This window comes from Ambystoma mexicanum, chromosome 5q, assembly GCF_040938575.1.
Source record: "Ambystoma mexicanum isolate Mex_15411 chromosome 5q, UKY_AmexF1_1, whole genome shotgun sequence".
Lineage (NCBI taxonomy): Eukaryota > Metazoa > Chordata > Amphibia > Caudata > Ambystomatidae > Ambystoma > Ambystoma mexicanum.
The window spans coordinates 567,247,643-567,269,382 of NC_090933.1; positions in this window are offsets into that span (position 1 = coordinate 567,247,643).

Here is a 21,740-nt window from a genome sequence, read left to right on the forward strand (position 1 = left end):
AACCACTTCATTCCATGTACTCCATGCCAGTGTACTTCCACATGTGGGAATCCAAGATCTACAGCTACTCCACAGCTTTCTGCATGCACCTTCAACCAATGTATCCACGAATCTCCTAAAATCCAAGCAATCTGTTTTCTGAAACACACAGCCATAGCTATCTTTTGTTCTCTCAGCAAAAAGAGTATCTCAGAAAATCTCTCCTGGCACAACACACCCACCAAACTTTCCTGACCAATCCCTTTCAGTGCTTATTCTCATTTGCAGGACTTCTGAACCCAAAAATCCCCGGATGTAACTCCCGATGTCCGGGAACTACCGCCATGTCCGCGGACATATCGTAACATGAACAGCCCTTCTACCATTTCCACTATACTCTCTCTGCCATTCCCTCATTGGATGTACCTCAAAAATCACATGACCATGCACCAATCACATTCAAGACCTCTACATCTAACTGCATCATCATAGATCAGCACTGCAAATGTACTCTGAATCTCTCTGAGTACAAGTGTCATATCATTGGCAAGCAGCATCTACCACAAATACTGTACAAGTCTTCAAGATTTCTACTTGCAGCTCCATGCATATCCATATGCATGAACACAAACTTCAGGTATGCATATTTTCTGTATAGTAGATGACATAGCTCTCAACCATTTTTGTTTTACAGGCGGGTGAAATCACCCGATTTTGTTTTTGGCGAGTGAGACGCCCATTGGAATGAATGGGCGTGCAGGAGGCTTGGCGGGTGAGTCTGCCCTTTACAAGGCGTGTGACACCCGCCAAAAGCGTGTGAGTTGAGAGCTATGGTAGATGAACACATTTTCAAACAGACTTTTACCTTGTAAAATCTGTAAAATGAATTTACTGTACTTTTTTCAATTTCCTAAAATCAACTATCACTTATACACCTTTATACTTTTTACTTTCTTTATACACACACACTCAAATCATGTTAAACTAACATTTTTTAAATGAAATATATAGACTACATATATTCAAACAAAATTGCATGCAAACACAATCTATGTTTAAACCTTTATAAAAATACTTATACAATTTCATATTTTTTGTTTTTATTTATTTATTTACTTAATTACTTTAAATTAGACATGACATTGAGGCGCTATTACCTAGAACAGTTTACTTACAGAAATAGTGGTATTCACTAATATATTATAAATTTCACAAGACATAGTAAAGATATTTTATTTTTGCTACAGTTAGTCATTCAATACAATTTGTTCATTAAGAACATATCATATGTACTGAACTGATGCAATGTATCTTATGTAAATAAATTAGTTTAATGGTTTTACAGAAGGCACTGAGGATTTCAATTAAAAAAATCAATATCTAAATTAAAAACAGTGCTATAAACAAACAAAGTTACTAATTTGAAGCTTTTACAGTTGCAGTGAAGACCAGTTTCCTGAAAAGAAGCAGCCGAATTCGAAGAAGAAAGAAAAACTAAGAAGTTACCTGTTAATTTAAAAAAAAAAAAGTAAGTAAAATATCACCATAATATTTATATTATTAATCAAATATACTATAACATTAATACGAGCTATTTTGGTTTCTTAAAATAGAGATTTTGTACCATTTTGTCCAAAAATTTCCATGTCTTAAACAGCGATTTACAACCAGAATGGCCCACAAATTTCTATCTTTGGACACACAAATTAGCCAACTGAACCACTACAATTTTCATATTATAGAACAAACAACTGTTTTAATTGTATACATTAGATTTACTATTTGTACTTTTCCACACCACTAGCTTACTTTTTTTTGTCATCTGAACCCCAGTTTAGTAACACATAAATTCAAGAATACCTATCCCTACTAGTTTTAGTTCCCAATGCACAATCACACAACATTACATACATCTTTATCATCTTACTCAAACACTCATGCACACAGCACACATACATTCCAGAACACCCCAATCCCTATCTTCTTTATTTTTTTCAACAGACCCTAAAGAATGCCTACCAAAAGACAACTCCGTAGAAAGCAACGCAAAATTAGAGCAAATGAAAATAAAGGTGTCCAACATAAGCATCCATCTCTAGCAGAATTTGTAAAAAAAGTTGAAACAAAACAGCTAATACAATCATTTAGTGAAACACAAGAAGTTTCAAGTACAACAACTTCGCTTCCTCTATCAAAATGTAAAACAAACCAAAAAACAATTAACAGAAAATCAGCTATCAGTACAGATAAAACTACTTCTTCAAATTTTAATATAGTGCAAAGTAAGCATACCAAGAAAAGTATATTAGCCAAAATATACCGTCACAAAGTCCTTCAAAATCTTATAAAAACAGGAGAGAAATCAGCTTCAAAGCTTAAAACCTATCGTAGGAAATTAATCTTAGAAGCATTGATGGACAGTGCAATTCTTCTCAAAAGAAATGTATTTACTTTACTGTTAAACAAAATGAAACCACTAACAAAACTAATAACTAAATTACAAAAAAGACTTCTCAATAAGCGAAATGTCAACAGAAAGAACTTCTTAAGTATCTGCGGAGGTGAATGGAATCACACTACGAGCACAGAACCATATTTTAATGAAGAAGCATACAAACAAAAGCAAACGAATACAATTGCCATAAATAGCAGTGGTCGAGGTTATGAAAAAGTGAATAATACCATAATGGAACAAGAAGTACTCCTTACAAAAATATACCCCTCCATTCAACTGAATCAGAACGTCTAGTGTACAAATGGCCATGCACGTCAATGTGTAACATTCCCAAACAATGTTTTAAATCTTTACACCAATTCCTCAATAAATATGTAAAAAGCAAAGACAAAATCAAAATTAAATTACTGCAAAATATAGATACATGTCCAGTGCGCAAGTACACAGGACTACAAGGACATTCATTGGCCTGCATTATAGGACCTACTTGTAAAACCACTTTCCATGATATCAAAAGGATATCAACACATCATTCAACTATAAGAAATCTAGTCTATAAACTGTACTATGCTAAAAGTCCTGCTTTAGCACTAGCAAAGTTAAATAACATCCTTCTACATGGTACAGCAAAAGACCTACTTGAAGAAATTCACTATATCCAGAAAAAATATTTTGGAAGTGAAAGCCATTTACAGAATGAAATAGCTTTAAATCAATTAAGCAACAATTCTACACATGGCAACCTTTTGCTAAACACACGCTGTAGATTTTTTTATAAACTGAACACAAAACTGTGGACCTATCATACAAAATAGAAGACAATGAAGATTCTAAATGGTTTGAATTAGCTCTCTACCTTCTAGCAGAAAACAAATATGAAATAACTGAGCCCTTAATACTTTGCAGTTATTGCACTACAAAACTTGACAACAACCAAACTCCTTCACGTTCTATCACAAATAATTTGGAATTATACCAAGTACCAAAACCTCTACAACAACTTAATTTATATGAGAGCATCATAATTCAAACAGTACACCCATTTCAAGCAAAAACAAGCAAAATTACCTCCCTCTGAATTGGTAAAAGGCATTCGTGGAAAAGTAGTTTATTTACCATTAAATCTAAAAGAAAATGTGCATACTCTAGGAGTGCAACGTCCAATGCAGCAATCTTTAATTATATTAGTAAATGGAGTACCTACAAAAGACAAAAAAATATGGCAACAGCTGGTAGATTTATATAAAGTTAGACAAGCCTTCCAATATCTTAAAGAGAATAATGAATATTACAAAGAAATTAATATTGAAGAAAACTTGAAAGATACAACTGAAATAATTCAAGAAACACAAGAAGCTGGTCAATTTAAGCTGCTAGATCCTGCTACAATATCAAATACTTTAGACCATTATACAATTCATCCTTTGCACTGTAATGACACCGTACAAGATGTACTAGAAACTTACCAAATGCGTCAAACAAAAGGATCGCCAATCAGTATATGGGAAAAAAGTATAGAAGCACGTGCTTTTCCTCTACTCTTTCCTACTGGCAAAGGAGGAAGGTATGATGATAGACCTATTCAAATATCAGCTTCAGAATACCGCTCATTACGGATGTATTCTGAAGATCCCAGATTTAGACAAAATGTGGAATACATATTCCACCTACTCTTTGAAAGTGAACTAGCAACTTTATGTTACGGAGTTGCACACATATTAAAATCAGGATCAGACTTTCAAAATATGACAGCTACACAATTATTTGAGAAAGTGCAACAAAAGGATGAGGTTTTACAATCAAATATTACAAGCAAATATGTGTGGTACTAAAGAGTACTGGTTTCGACGTCATGGAGATGTACGTTGTATGATCAGAAACCTTGGCCCACCCACTTGGTTTGTTACATTAAGTTGTGCAGAATATGCATGGGAAGATTTACATGATTTCCTACGCATATCAAATAAAAACAAAACAAACATAGATATTCTAACACCTGGAGAACTTTGTTCTTTGGATCCTGTTAATGTTTCAAGATATTTTCACCATCGCTTCATTGCTATGCTACATTTTGTTTGTAATAAAACTGTTCCTCCCCTTGGAGAAGTGCAACACTTCTTTTGGAGAAAAGAATTCCAAGCCAGAGGAGCACCACATATCCACATGCTTTTATGGATTAAAGATGCTCCTAAATTTGGTCAAGACAGTGATGCCACTGTTTTACAGTTTATTGAAAAATATGTCACTTGTGAAATTTCATCAGAAGCCACAAATAGTGATCTTCGTGCACAAATTTTACAATTTCAAAGACACAAATGTGGAAAATATTGTCGTCGCAAATACAAAAACAAAGGCAAATACTACACCAAATGCCGATTTGGTTTCCCTAGACCAGTTACAAATACAGGTCAAGTAAACAACCTCATGTCTTCAGTTAGACATACACGTAAAAGGAAAGTCACCTAAAAATACATATTACATAAAAAGAAAAGAAGAAGAAAAATATATCAATGATTATAATGCAATCATTGCCCACTTATGGAATGCAAACATAGATGTGCAGTACATTGCAGACAATTCTACTGCAGTTGCACGATATGTCACAGCATACTTAACTAAAGCAGAAAAGACAGAGCTCCAAGACCTCTGGAATGACCTGTCATCAGATAAAACAGTATCTCAGAAATTATACAGCTTGGGCATAAAAATGCTCACCCATAGAGAATGTGGATCTTATGAAGCAGCTGATCGTTTAACTGGTACTTCATTGTATGGTAAATCTGAAAATATAGTATGGCTAAGTCTTGGTCCAGCTAAATCTAGAAAAAGAGTTCTAAAATCATATGAAGATATAGAAACAATAGCCAAACATGATCCCAACAGCCAAGACATTTTAAAAAACAATTTATTGGACACATACTACCAAAACAGAAGTAATACTTTGGAAAACATGTGTCTATACCAAATAGCCCAAAACTACACATACAAAAATAATATGATACCTGATGAAAAAAAAGGTAAATATAGAGTGACAGACTGTGAAGGCAGCTTAGTTAAACTCACTAAACCAAATTTAATTAATCATATCAAATTGACATTGAAGACTCCTCAACATAAAGAAGTATATTACATGTCCCTGCTACAACTCTTCAAACCATGGAGAAAAGAAGAACAATTACTAGATAACTATGACTCATATGAGGATGCTTTCAAAGCAAATGAAAGCACTATAACTGATGTAAACTTTACACAGTACAAAACAATGTTGCACAATGAACAGCAATATGAAGAAGAACTCCAAGCCCAACTAGATATGGATACTCCTGACAGTAGTCAACCTTCTGTAACAGGAAGCCAAGAACCACTGGGAGAACCACTATTAACAAATGAGGCAGAATTAGCTATGATAGAAGTAGAAAACACCATGTGTCAGTATGAAGATAAGGACGACTTAACTATACTACAATCAAAACTAAACAATGAGCAAAGTAGCATTTTTCAAGAAGTAACAAAACAAATTGCACATGGTGTAAATCATGAAAATAAAGAATGTTCCTGCCATAATTATAAACCTACACTACTGTACGTCAGTGGTGAAGCTGGTTCTGGCAACATATTCCTAATCAAAATCATTAGTAAGTTCCTTCAACAATTGACAAACAACAAACTGTCAGCTGTTGTCACTGCCCCCACAGGTTTAGCTGCCTACAACATAGGTGGTGTTACATTACACCGATTACTACTATTACCAGTAGAACACCAGAACAAATTAGACTATTACAAACTTTCTGCAGAAGCTGCAATGGAATTACGCAGAGTATTGAAACAAATGAAAATGCTACTAATAGATGAAGTGAGCATGGTCTCCAACCTGATGTTAGCTTTGATTCACCTCAGATTACAAGAAGTACTCAAAACAGACTATGAAGAGCTCTTTGCAGGAAAACACATTATTGTTTTTGGAGATCTGCTTCAATTAACACCAGTAAAAGGTGAACCTATTTTTAAAACATTAGGGCACAAACTCTGCCGTAAAACTGTTGGCAGCATTGGAAATGTCAACCTTTGGCAACATTTCCAATACAGAGAATTAACAGAAAACATGTGCCAATCTGCAGATCTAACTTATGCCAACATTTTAAAAAGTTTGAGAGTTGGTATACTTTCTAAAGAAGCAGAAGCAACATTGAAAACCCGGCACATTAATGCACTTTACGGCGATAATGCATGTGCTACAGATGTTATGGAACAATTAGCCCTAATAAATGTCAATTGTATGGCCTTAATGCCAACTCTTGCAAGCTGTTTCAAATTCAATGAAATCATGCTAAGTAAAGAAATGCAACCAATAATGGAAATTAGCGCCACAGACAAACTAGATGTACATGGTATGACACTACCCATGTGTGACCAAGCCACAACAAGACTAAATAATTTAGAAAAATCAATCTCAAACACAGCAGGCTTAGAAAAGATGTTAAAATTATCCTTAAATTGCAGAGTAATGCTTAAACGTAACCTTGACGTGGACCAAGGACTAGTTAATGGAGCACTGGGTACAGTTGTTGGCTTTCAAACATACCCACATGACAACAAAATTCAGTTTGTCAATATACTCTTTGACAAACTTTCAGAAGTAAAACGGATAGGACGCTCAACAGCTAGATTCCTTCTCTTCAAAGATATGTATGTACGCAGAGAACAATTTTCTCTAACTCTTGCATATGCAGTCACGATTCATAAATCACAAGGTCTTACCCTAGATAAAGCAATGATAGATATTGGTAACATAGTCTTTAAAGAAGGCATGAGCTAGTTAGCACTATCACGCTTACGTACACTTGACGGTCTATTTCTAATCAACTTTGATGCAAGTAAAGTAAACGCTGATATTCCTTGCAATTTAGAATATAATAGACTTCGCTCACTATACACTCCCCATCTAAACACATATTCTGTTCCACAAAAACTAAAACGTTGTAAAAGAAAACTAAATCAAACAGAAATGCAACAGGACGTCACTGCAAATCCTCCAAAGAGAGTAAAAGAAACTAATACTTCATCAAGTACCACAAACAAAAAATAATCAATTAGAGAAAGTAAACCAGGTACTTCTTTAAAGAAGGAAGACACTCCAAAAAAAGCAGTTAGATACAGAACTACCTGGACCATTTAAATTCTCAAATATAGTTGGTGTAAGTTGCTATGCAAATGTAGCAATGAATATTCTATTTCAATTACCACCAATTGTTGACAACATTTACTCACACAGTACAGACCCATTGTGTTTGCAAATGTTAGTACTTCACAGAAATGCAGCAAACAATCCTGACAACACATATAGTGTTTTTGGAATAGGACGACAATTGGACTACTGTGCTAGAATGGTGAAATTCACTATAAACTCACAGGAAGATCCACAAGAATTTCTAATGTACTTACTACAAGTACTGGAAAACAAAAACATACCTATAAATGAAATCTTCCAGATTTCATACATGTGGAAACATACATGCACTCTCTGCAACAATGTGACACAAGAAGAAATCCCCAATTAACGCTTCATATATATATCAATACCAAATTGTGAATCCATTCCATTTCAGCAACTTGTACAAAATGCAAACCATGGTAGATTATGCTCTACCTGCAATTCAGATAATCGCTCCACGTTAGTAATACAAACACATAGTAAATACGTAATACTAATGCTTGTACGTTACAATGCAGATGGTACCAAAAACAACTGCAAGCTGACTGGATTCACACATGGTCAAATATCACTTGGTAAGAAAACCTTCACAACAATAGGTATAATCTACCACGCAGGAGCCACAACCAATTCAGGCCACTACACTGCATATATAAAAAAGAAACGTGGATGGTTTGAATGTAATGATAGTACCATTACTCTAAAGCAGAGATTACCAGCAAATCTTACAAACGCTTATTTGATGTTCTTAAATCCAAAATTTCATAAATAACTGTATTTAAACCTTTAAGTAAATTTGTGTTACAAAAATATAAACTGTTAGAATACTCCAAAAGCTATCTTACTGCTCAAAGATTCTACAACAACTAATCAGATAAATGAATACCACTAAATTAGACCAAAAAATACACAGTTAGAATACGCCAATTGGTATCTAACTGTCCCAAAATTATAAATTTGTGTTAAAATAATATAAACTGTTAGAATACTCCAAAAGCTATCTAACAGCTCAAAGATTCTACAACAACTAATCAGATAAATGAATACCACTAAATTAGGCCAGAAAATACACAGTTAGAATACGCCAATTGGTATCTAACTGTCCCAAAATTTAACAATATCCAAATAGATAAATCAAAACCACTAAAATATATTAAAAAAATAGACAGCTAGAATACGCCAATTGGTATCTAACTGCTCCAAAATTTTATAATATCAAAACAAATGAAGAATCTGTTACTGCTCCAAAAAAAATACAACAAAGCAAAGTATAAAGCATTAGCCAGAAACAACAAGTGAACACTGAAAACAAACAAACAAATAAACTGTAGCATAACAGAAAAAGTTTTTTTTTTTAATCCAACATGGATTTTTTTTTCTCCCACAGACCCAATGATTTTAGCAACAAATACAGAAACTGAGCAAATTGCACAGTACTCTGATTTGTACTCTACTAAATATGAGGGTCGAAAAAAAATAAAAGTATATTGCTTATACAATGTAATAAGTCATTACAAAATACTAATACTAACATGCTATTTTCTTTTATCACAGAAATGAAGAAGAAAAACATGGACTCCCATTCCTAGACCAAACAGTAAGTAAACAATAATAAGGACAACCATAGCAGCATATCACATCCATAGTATCTAATACCTTTGTTCCTTATACATTTGTTTTTCACCCAAAGTTGTAAGCAAATATGAATGTGATATGCTGCGGCGGTTGTTGCCAGGGCATAGAGTCTTGGGTGCAGCATATCACATCCATAGAGTCAAACATTTCAACTATGATCTATGGGAAACTTTTAATGTCCGCGAACAATGTGAGTTTTCTTAGAACACTTTGAACTTAACAACGAACAATACTGACAGCGTCCTAAGGACACCCCCTACAAACATTCCAGGACACCGGGAGTGTTCTTAGAAGCGTCTTCAGAACACCACCATCTTGTTTATTTGCGAACATTTCAGGACACCACGAGTGTTCTTAGGACACATTCAACTTGACAAAGAACAATACGGACAGCGTCCTCAGGACACCCCCTACGAACACTCCCCGGACACCGCGAGTGATCTTAGAAGCGTCTTCAGAACACCCCCATTTTGTTTATTTGCGAACATTTCAGGACACTGCGAGTGTTCTTAGGACACATTTAACTTGACAGAGAACAATATGGACAGCGTCCTCAGGACACCCCCTACGAACACTCCCCGGACACCGCGAGTGTTCTTAGAAGCCTCTTCAGAACACCACCATCTTGTTTATTTGCGAACATTTCAGTACACCGCGAGTGTTCTTAGGACACATTCAACTTGACAGAGAAAAATACGGACAGCGTCCTCAGGACACCCCCTACGAACACTCCCCGGACACCGCGAGTGTTCTTAGAAGCGTCTTCAGAACACCCCCATTTTGTTTATTTGCGAACATTTCCGGACACCGCGAGTGTTCTTAGGACACATTCAACTTGACAGAGAACAATACGGACAGCGTCCTCAGGACACCCCCTACGAACACTCCCCGGACACCGCGAGTGTTCTTAGAAGCGTCTTCAGAACACCCCCATTTTGATTTTTAGCGAACATTTCAGGACACCGCTTGTGTTCTTAGAACACATTCAACTTGACAGATAACAATACGGACAGCGTCCTCAGAACAACCCCTACAAACATTTCAGGACACCGGGAGTGTTCTCAAAAACGTCTTCAGAACACCCCCATTTTGTTTATTTGCGAACATTTCAGGACACCGCTTGTGTTCTTAGAACACATTCAACTTGACAGAGAACAATACGGACAGCGTCCTCAGGACACCACCTACGAACACTCCCCGGACACCGCGAGTGTTCTTAGAACAGTTTCACTTTGCTTGCGAACAAAACGGACACATATTGACTCCTTAGAACACCCATGAGTCAGTTTATTTAGAACATTTCAGAACACCTGTGATGGCCGCAAACAAATCGAACACAAAAAGAACGTCTAACACATAAAAAACACAACTTTCATCCTATCTCATACACTCCCACCCTCCCCAAACACTCCTACACACCAACACACTCTACAAAATACACATTTTGAACAAAGTTTCACTGCGCTGTCCGGGGACGTCTGGGAATCCAAGATGGCGGGCGCTACTGAAAAATCTGATGCGCTTCACGCTCCACGCCATCCAATCAGCGAACACTTTGCATGTCCGCGAACATCACGCAAGACGATTGGCCAATCAGGACACTTTCCGCGGAGCGAACAGGGAAGTGTATCCGCAAACCGAACACAGATATCACTAATTTTTTTTTACCTACTTTTTGGTAATTTAAAAAAAAACTACTGGACGGATTTTCACCAAATTTGCAAAAGCACGCTTTCGGGACCAAGCCGCTGCTCCTGGTCCAAATTTGGTGGAAATCCGTCCAGCGGTTTGGGCTGTATGCGCGAGCAAAAATTTTTCCCATTCACTCTATGGAGAGTGAGTATAATGTATACAAATATGAGCATATAGAGGGAAGGTAGAGTAATAAAAATAAAACTATGAGAAAGTGCTGATAACCATAATGATTATCTTCATGCACAGAAAGGATTGCTCTCTTTCAAGCCTGTATCTTCCGCTATGTATATGTTTCATATGATGTGACAGGACCCTAAGTCTACAAATATAGTACCTTTTCAATTTTTACTTCCTGACTGTTACTGAAGAAAACTATGTGGCTTCGATATGTCAGTAAAGGATAAAAAGGGAGAGCCAGCCATGTGATGTCATCAGTGATGTCATCAATGACATTTGTGATGTCATCTTTGATGTCCTGGGTGTTAGTGTTAGCAGTGCACGGTGGCGTGAGTAATGGTTGCTTATGTTACCATAACTGGCGAATTTCAGGAGTTTTTCGGTTTTACTTTGAGCCATAACGTCCCTTTAACAAAGTTTTTTCACTGAATTTCATAGGTTTTTAGTAGCGCAACTTAACCATAACGTCCCTTTAAACAAACTTTTTTTAATATCACGCAAACAATATACAAACATGGCGTGCAAAAACCGACTTCTACAGATGGCTTTACACAGAATGTTCCAAAGTAAGATTTTATGCTCGTTCACAGTGAAGGTCAGCTGCTTCCACAACTTCTACAGATGGCTTTACACAGAATGTTGCAAAGTAAGAATTTATGCTTGTTCACAGTGAAGGTCAGCTGCTTCCATTTTTTTCTCGGGCCCCGGAGAGGCTCACGAAGCGGACTATAAGGTTGTATTGTGTTTTGACCTTGACAGACAGAGATTGTGATGAAAGACTTCTCTTGAAGGAGTGTTGTTAAAACGTAAGAGAAGATAAAGATGACATTTCTGAAACGAAACCACTTTTATATATTATATCACTATACGAAAGATCGTTGGCACACGCGGAGTCGTATTTTGGGACTGCACCACTCGTAGACAATGGAAATTGCAATTGTACTGTAAGTAACCCTTTAGATTACTTTATACCAAATACAATAGCGTAGCATTAAAGACCGCTCAAGTTGAACTTGTTCGTTGAAAGTGGCATAATGTTTTCTACCGCGCACTATCACTGCCGAATTGATCCCCTGTCGTTTAGAGGGCTCTGAAAAAGGCAGACGACACAGGGTGGGTTAATAGAAATAATTTAACCGGTCTATAGGCGGTCAAGCCCTCTACTCGCTGTGCCACTTCACTGTAGCCTGTCAAGTGGCACAGCGAGTACAGCGCTCGCTTTGACATCCGTGCACAGCTTGCTAACGCAAGTTTGAATCCCGGCAAGGCCAAACTCAGCCTTTCATCCTTCCGTGGTCGATAAATGAGCACCACACACCTTGGTTAATAATAAGCACCGCTTACATACCTCACGGTTCTTAGCGCTATATGAATGGAAAATATTATTAACATACTCTGTTGCACTATCTTCGATAGCAAATAGTTTCACGCCCTAATAAATAAAATGATGATTTTTAATGAAGATCGGCTGGTGAGACTAATTTATGTTTTTTAAAACAGGTACGTGGCCCCATTTTGTCTATGTCACGATTTACAGACTCCAGCGGATGGGGTCTTCAACTGCCAGGTGCAAGTCCAAATATGCAACTTCATGACCCTCACCATTTTATGGGACAATCGCCAAGGACCAATATGCCCTTACGCAGTACTAGCGGCTACAAACAACATACCAACCAATAGGGTGGTCTAATGGCTCGTTGTTGGAGCAACCTTCCGATTATCAGAGCGACCATTTACTGCTTTTATCATAAACCAACAGCCTATCTACCGCAAAGGAACAACGCGTGGCTCCAAATAAACTTTTGCTGATCGACAGCAGAGACAATAGCAAATCGCTGAATATTCACTAAACATTTCATGTGAAATAAATGTACTTTACCAAATGTACAATCCTGCTGTTTACTTTTAAACCACAGTTTCATATTCCGAATTGTGGCGCACTGAGCTGTAAGCTGATCTAACACTCTCTGTACCGCAAAGCAACATCGCGTGTCTCAACATGAACTTTTGCGGATCGACAACAAAGACAAATGCAAATTGCTGAATATTCTCTAAACATTTGATGTCAAATAAATGTACTTTACAACATTTACAATCTTGCTCTTTGCTTTTAAATCACAGTTTCATATTCCGAATTGTGGCGCGCTGTGTTGTGACATAATGTGTGTTGTCTTCCGGGTTCTGTGTAAAGTCGCGTAGTACTGGAGACGACTGGGCGCGTTTCATTATGCACCCTGTAACGAACGCAACAAAAAGGTCTAGCACATAAAAAACAAAACATTGAACCTATCTCGTACTCCCCCACCCTCCCCAAACACTCTTACACACCAACGCACGGCACTAAATACAATTTTTTATCCACGTTTCACTGCGCTGTACGCGGTCGACTGCGAATACAAGATGGCGGGCACCACAGAAAATCTGACGCGCTCCACGCCCCTCGCCGTCCAATCAGTGAACATGTCGCATGTCCGCGGACATGACGCAAAGCCATGGGCTAATCGGGGTGCTGTCCGCGGAGCGAACAGGGAAGTCCGTCCGCGAAGCGAACGCAGATATTACTAATTTTTTTGCCTTACATTTTGGTCATTTTTAAAAAAACTACTGGACAGATTTACACCAAATTTACAAAAGCACGCTTTTGGGACCAGGCCGCCGCTCCTGCTGCAAATTTGGTGTAAATCCGTCCAGCGGTTCGGGCTGTAGCCGTGCGCAAAGTTTTTTCCCATTCAGTCTATGGGAAAAAAAAGTTGTGGGACCCCCCCTATAACTTTTCCCCCCCTGGACGAATCCTCAGCAAATTTTGCAAAAAAATTCAGAGTGACCCAACTACTTTTTTTGCAAAGTTTGGTGAGGATCCGTCCAGGGAGAGCTAAATTATAAGCCGCCCAAAAAGTGCTCTTCCTATGGAAACAGCAACTTAACCATAACTACATGGCCACTACCGTGGCCATGTAATATATATATTCCTAGTGTCAGCAATTGACCTAGTGTTCTAAAATGACACTTCTCCAACCATCTAGGCTAGCATCTCCCACCATGATCCAGTTGTGACATCTCAAACACATTACAATGCAGTCCGGTGGATCGCGTGTGGGCAGGATTGTATAAGGGTGGGTGGTGGTGGATGAAAAAAAGGAAGGAACAAAAGAAGAAGGCAGTGCTGCAGAGGTGCTTTTGGCCGGCAGATACCGGTGTGGAGATTGTGGACCATGCCCTCTAACCTTGTAACAGAAATGAGCCTTCTTGTAGGATTCTTCACATCATCCCAATGGACACGGACAAGGTGCTGAATCAAAACAGAGCTTCCAAAACTCTGTGATGGTTTATTTGAAGGTCCTCTCCCCTACATCTTCCTGCAGAAAACACTGAATTTTCATAACCTCCTTCTTACTGTGTTGCTCCTTCACAAGAAAATACTGCCAGCAATCAGTGACAGTTTTCTTGCCACACTGCTTCTTCCATGGAGGTAAGGCAGTACACATCCACACCACCTCTTCATCACTGCTGGTCCCAGACGCACTTAAAAATTGGGACTGGGGAGGAAAAACCAAAACTGTAAAAATTCACAACACAAAAAGGACTTTGCCACTTAAAATGGCAAACAAAAAATTATTACAAGCTAAAATAAAAACAAAAACTACAAATGACTGGACAAATGACAAATGTATAGGAACAAGTACAAATACACACACCTGACTGCCCTTTCCCGTCCCCATAGGTATAAAAGGCATAGCACGAGAGTACACTGTGGGCAAGGCCGAAAGCACGAGGAAGCAACTATTCCAGGACGGCAGTTCAAACAGAGAAGAAAGGCGGCAAGACCTGAAAGGACGTCAAGGAGGGAGTTGCCCTTGCCCTTTTCAACCCAGACCTCCAAAGCCTCCGACAAAAGAAACATAAAACTGGGAATCGCAGCTGGTGAATGGTGTGCCGGATGTCAGTGGTACATGGAACCCTGCTGCACTGATAGCCAGGGCGGGGCGATGCAGTTGCCATCGTAGTACCATCCTTGACTCCTGCGGCAAAAGAAACACCAATGAGTTCAGCACAGTCAGTGAGTTAAAAAAACCTGATAGTGGACCAGACTGTGTCAGGCTCAAGTTTGCAGTGGCAACATTAAGAAGATTAATAGACAGAGGTATTTTTGTCGATGAATTTGGTACCAAAGATAGGCTGTTCTGGCGCCACGTGAGTGCTCATTCAAAGGTCTCTGGCTGGTACCCCTCTCCTGAAAAAGGAGAATGTGGAATTACAAAGGTATTGAAACTACAAGTACCAATAGGCCATAGGGAAGGTGGGCGTGAGGTGACAAGATGGTCATACAAGGGTCAAGCCAAAACCCCTTGTACAATTGAAAGTTTTTGACACCTTGCAGAAGTTTTGATGATTGTGAAATTGTGAACCTGATTGAGGGAATTGTGAAACAAGTGTTTGAGCCTGGCTAAGGGGAAGACTGTGCGAACTGTGATTTTGTGAAGCCTGCACTTGCCATAGGCTAACAGAGTGACCCGGCGAGACATGATCACCCTTCGGAAGTCTCTGTCTAAAATTGGCAAGTGCTTTGAAAGGTCTGAGCCCGAATGAGGGGAACCTAACTGACACTAGATGGTTGTATAAAAAGACATTGGGGTTCATTATGAGGTTGGTGGTAGCCGTGCCAGTAAATACCGGCACGGCTGCTGCCATACTCATGTATTTTCCGATGCCCGGGAATGGGCAATTACCGGGGCCTTACAGCCCTGCAGACCCGGTAATTGCCCATTCCCAGGCACAGGGAAATATCACTCCCCATTCCCATTTGAGTCCCGTTGAACTCAATGGAAATGGGAGGACAGATACACTGACACCATTCCTGAATGGTGCCAGTGCATCCGTCGAGGTCTGCAGCGGGTGCCTTTCCACCCGCCAGGTCAGACCTGGTGGGCTGAAAGGCTTCAGCTTGCAGAACTCATAGTGTGCTGGTCCAGAAACAACGGTACCAGCAAGCTTACCAGTGCTGTTCTTGTCGGATGGGCAAACTTGTAATGAGGCCCATTGAGACTTTTGAATATTACAAATGAGGAGATTGTGATTGAAAGGCGGCAGTGCACCAGACTGAGGGACATCAAGAGAAAAACTAAGGGAAGTGAATCCCACATTGTGAAGAAGCTAAGTGCACTACATTGTGACGACAAGTATGAATCCGACTGAGGTTTGTCCACAGTGAGTGGTTGGTCTGAGCCTGACTGAGGGAGGCTGACGACTAAGAGAAGGATCTCTTCTAGCCACAATGGTAACCAGGATCTCACTATGCTAAAGGGCCCCAGCAGTTGTGTGTTAGCCTCAACCATGTCTAGGAGCCTGAGAACAACAACAAATCATATCCTTGAATATCTGGCTTGGAATTCACAGCATCCGGAGAGACAAGACAGCCAGGATCCCTGTTTTCATTGCCTCAAACTGCTTTAGATGTCTTTCAAACTGCAGGACCCATGTGCGCTACTTTTTGTCTCAAAACCAAACTCTTCTAACCAGCATGCTTGCATCTTGAACCATCTCGATGCTGCATCACACCTCTCAGATCCTGTCACCTACTCATCTCGAAAAACAACTGCTCATCGTCGGACATCAATTCAAATTGCTGGAGTGCCCCAATCAGGAGTTACCAAATGACTTTATTCAGCTTGATCTTGAACTGTCACTTTGTTGAACCCCTCACCTGAGCATCAGGATTACCACTTTGAACTATTGCCGACCTTCAAATTGCACCTACTCATTGCCCCTACCCAGTTGTTACCACACGTCTCGAGCCTGCCTGACACCAAACAGATCCGGGTGAGTGTTCCACCCTTCATCACTTGATTGCCGCCATCAAACCGCTCTGAGCCACTGCCATCTGACCTGACTCGACGCCAGCTTGCCGCATGGTACTACACAACACATGGCCCCTGAATTTGTCTCGAACTGCTTGCACAACAGCTGGAAGCCTGGTTCGATCCTGTCAAACTGCCAAGAACTGCAACAAGGTATTATTCAGTGACAACTGTCCCCTCGGTCCATTTATGGGCCCTAGAGACAGGTTAGGACAGATTCATCAATTTTTGCATCAGACCAAATCCTTTTCAAGAATATTTTGTTTTTTTCTTACCTTATACCCCTGATTCCCTGAGTACTGCATCTGCTTATCTTTGCTCATTCTGTGTTCTTTCCGTAGGGGACGGTTTTGTGCAGAGTGTTTCTCGTTACTTTTTTAAGCTGCTCTGTTTCATTAAAGTATATCTATGTTTTATAGAACCTTGATTGGACCTTCCTTTTATGTTGGACTGCTGTACTCTTGCTGCTTGGGTTGCTACAGAATCACATTCCCATGCCTCATGAGAGAATTGACTTTCCTTGACCCACATTACCACAAAAGGTGAATCAGGTATATCCCGTAACTGTGCCTGTTTTACCTTTATGATTTCTCTCACTCTTGTTTTGCAGCAGTTTGAGAGCTGAGTAGGTGCTTTATCCATAGAGCAGAAATAATTTTGTCCCAGACTGCACACACCCTTTTATGCTGGGACCTAGACGGAGTTGCATATATATTTGTCCCCTTCTGTAATTTCATGACAGGCTAAAAAACATGGTTTGGAGATTTGTCCTGAGCAATGCCAATTGCTCTGATCCATTCAAAATTTACCACCCATCACTCTTAAAGGGGTAATTTGGTCAGAAATCTTACTGGCCCAATCGGTCGGCATGTATTTTAGAGGATACATTGATTGTTCTTAAAACAAATTCCAATGCAAGTTACCTACGTTGTTCTCGCTTTAACACATGCGAAAAAGACAGGTCTGGTACGACCATCCTGTGCTAATCCTATCTGTTGATCCATCACCCTAAGTTCAAGTGCCCTCGCTGCACTAATTCAGAGTACCCGCCCCTAACACTGACATCACTAGACGCTTGCACCCCATTTCATGAACCCAATACAAGTCTCATGTCAACGTCATCTGTGCGATATCTATTGACCTGTCTCCATGGAAACACAAAGACTTCTTGTTCCTCTACAAGTGTAAACAAACACTTTCTGATCACACAACGTTGGAGTTTCATTTTCCTTTGTGTCAGTGTATATCATTTCGAGCTTCCCTCACTTGTTTCTGCTCCGTCTAGCTATCTGCCAAGTATGACACACTGAGAACCGGTACTTATACTGCCTAAAATTAATTAACTCAGTAGTTGCTTATCATTCCTATATTATGGACAAATGTCTTTACCAAACCATATTTACTCATATGTGCTGGCAAAATTTTAAAGTTTGAGCCTATTAATCTTGTCTTTTCACGATGTGTTTTTGTAACATAGCTGTTTCTTCGCTTGTCTTTCTGTAACATTCAAGGTTAACCTGTTTTCTTTACTAAATACAAACAAAAGTGTTCTTATTTACCTCACTGTTGATTCTGTGCTTTTTCACTATTCACGATCTATGGCACTATGGCAAAAATTCAGCCCTACCTGTACGAGCCCGAATATTATGAAGAGGAAATCCTTGAAAGAGAAAAACTCCAGACTATGTGGAATCAGATGAAAGTCATGAGGATCAATCACCGGAGCCTGAACCCAGTTGCATGGAACACGTATCCACCTGGTGTACCTGCCATTATTGTGACCTTATGCCTACACTGGTGGAGAACTGCTGTTGCAGATAAAACTGTGGCTGCTTAGCCTGCATTGCGAAGAAGACACACCACTGCTATGCGTTACCGAGTTGCATGACTTTTTTGCCTCCTGCCTTACAAGATCCGTGTTGCGAATGATGATGGTCTTTATGCACGAACTTCGAGCTACAGTTTGCCCTCATTATCCAAGTAAGGAGTACGTTCACTCTATATATGTTGTGTGTTTGACGACCAAGATGGCTAACATAATATATTGTTCCCCACATCAATATAACTTTGATGGATCACTGACAAAATCATTTTTCTGTACATTGAATAAATGCATTGTAAAAGATTGGTGTGCTGTATCAAGTTTACTGGCCTATCGTGCTCCCCTCATCCACATCCGTCCCCTCTCTGCTATAAATGGCTGTTCGCACCTGTGCGCCTGCACTCGCAAGTGGGCTTGGAGGATGGGAACTTTCAAGGTGTTGAATACCATCTACACCACAAAGGGCTCTTTCGCATGGTCTACACTTATCCACATGACCACTCCAGACCTTGTGGCTCCAGACTCCCCTTTGAAGACCCTGTTCCTGCATCAACATATGTCTGTGTCCTTTGACTGTGTTCCACACCTATTTCACTCGCCTCATCCACATCCATCCCCCTCCGCTATCAATGACAGTTTGCACCTGTGGGCATGCACTGGTAAGCCGATTGGGAGTATGGGAACGCTCAAGGTGCCAAATACCATGTACACCACAATGGGTTCTTCTGCACGAGTACCCTGATGGACAGGTCACCCCAGATCCATTGTCTGCAGACTCACATTTTAAGACCCATCCCTGCAATCAACATAAGTCTGTGCCCTTTGACTGTGTTATGCGCCTATCGCACTTCCCTCATCCACATCCATCCCCCACCAGTATCAATGGCTGTTCACACTTGTGGGCGTGCAATCGCAAGGAGGCTGCACTGGCGGGATTGAGGAGGTCAAACATTGTCATAGAGGCCTGGTGGGTGTGAACAAACTTGTTATACATTAACATCCACACCCACTTGTGTAATCCTTTATATACACTGTGGTAGTTAACAAGAAAACATCTGTGAGATCAACAATGGATATCGCCAGCTCTCCACTTTTTGCCTTGCTTGCTGAGTTTGCTCATCTTTTCTTCTATGTAACGGTTAGTCTACTTTTACTATTGTTTTCTTTAGTGTCTGTAGTGTCAACGTTCTCTGCTAGGCCACTTTCTATTGCTTTATACTCAATGTACACCCTATTTTCATTTATTTTATTCAAAAAGTCTACACCGTTATCAACCGTCCTATGCATTTCTGTCTCTGTAATTAGCACAGAAGAGAGCATTGTTTCCAAATGTAATCTTTCGTAGTGCATGTTTTCAATGCATGTTTGCTTTAGGTGCCTTTTTTTATAAAGTATGTTTTTTTATTATCAAAGTAATATGATGTTTGATTTACTCACTGTGATACTTTTTTAATATTAATATTTGTTTGAATTTTTTAACAGATCATAGGGACAATCCAACAATGCCTTCTTGTTTCATTTTGGGTTGCACTAATAACAGCCATGCTCAGAGTACAGTCATGCTTCTATTTCCAAAGGATTTCAATTTAATCAGAAAATGGGTCTTGAACTGCAGATTGCCAGTGTCTGAAATTGAAAGCAGAGCCAAGGATGTCTTGGATGACATGAGGGGCAATGTATTCCGCATCTGCAGCATGCACTTCTCAGAAGATTTGTACGTCCAATCACAGTATACTAAAAAGCGTCGCCCCAGACTCCTTAGCAAATTACTTCCCATTGCAGTTCTCACTGGATTTTAGCACACGCTGGCCCAGGTGAGTAGTGGATGCTGAATGTTTTAATGTATTTTACCATTTTCCAAATTTGGCTGTATAATATGGATTATAAACGACCACTCAATATATTGAAATAGTCTGTGAACAGCTAGCATAATAATAATTAGGCATTTATATAGCGCTACGGAGCGCTGCTTATTATTACCCACGGACCTCGGAAGGATGAAAGGCTGAGTTTGGCCCCACCGGGATTTGAACCTGCGGTAACAGGCTCTGCACAGATGTCAAAGCGAGCGCTCTACTCGCTGTGCCACTTGACCGGCTCATAATGAATGGTTTTGACTTCTTGGGGAATATTTCCATTGATATCTTACTTAGAACTAATGAGGATGAAGCCTGTCAGAGATCAAATAAATCACTGCAAATGGTAATCTCAATAGCTGATTAAGCTCAAATAAGAAAAGACGAAGGCAGATTGGTGCTGGCACAAAGACAACTCCACAGAAAAAAAAACATCTGGAAATGCACTGAGAAACAATATAGAAAAAGGTATATATGAAGCAAAGAAAGCATATTTTAATGGTGAAATCCAAAACTCTGTAAACAATATGAAACATTTTTTCAATGTCTTGAGAAGGTTGGGAAAGTCTAACATGACAGAGGACAGTTTAAATATGCAGCAATACTTTGCGAATAAAATCTGTAAAACACACGCAAGCATTGCTGCAGATAACGTCTCAGAGATGTTGACTGCACAAGATAAAGAAACTGAATTGAATAATAAATCACTTTTCAGCTTCTCTTCTAACTTGGTGTCCGACATAGAAAAACTATTAAGGAAAATGCACTTTACATCCTGTCCAGGCGACATTATAACTTCAAAAAATATTTTAAGCAACATAAGCATTTTTGCTCCTTTCCTAACACGCTTCACAAATGCACTTTCATAGAGCAATCTCAGAGTGCATTAAGAATGTAGCTGTTACCCCACTATTAAAAAAAGCAGGATTAGATCCCGAAGATGTCAGTAACTTCAGACATATCATGAATGTTCTGTTTCTCCTAAAAATCATAGATACAATGGCCTCCATGCAGCTACAAGACCATCTGGAGTCTACCAGCATTTTGCACACAA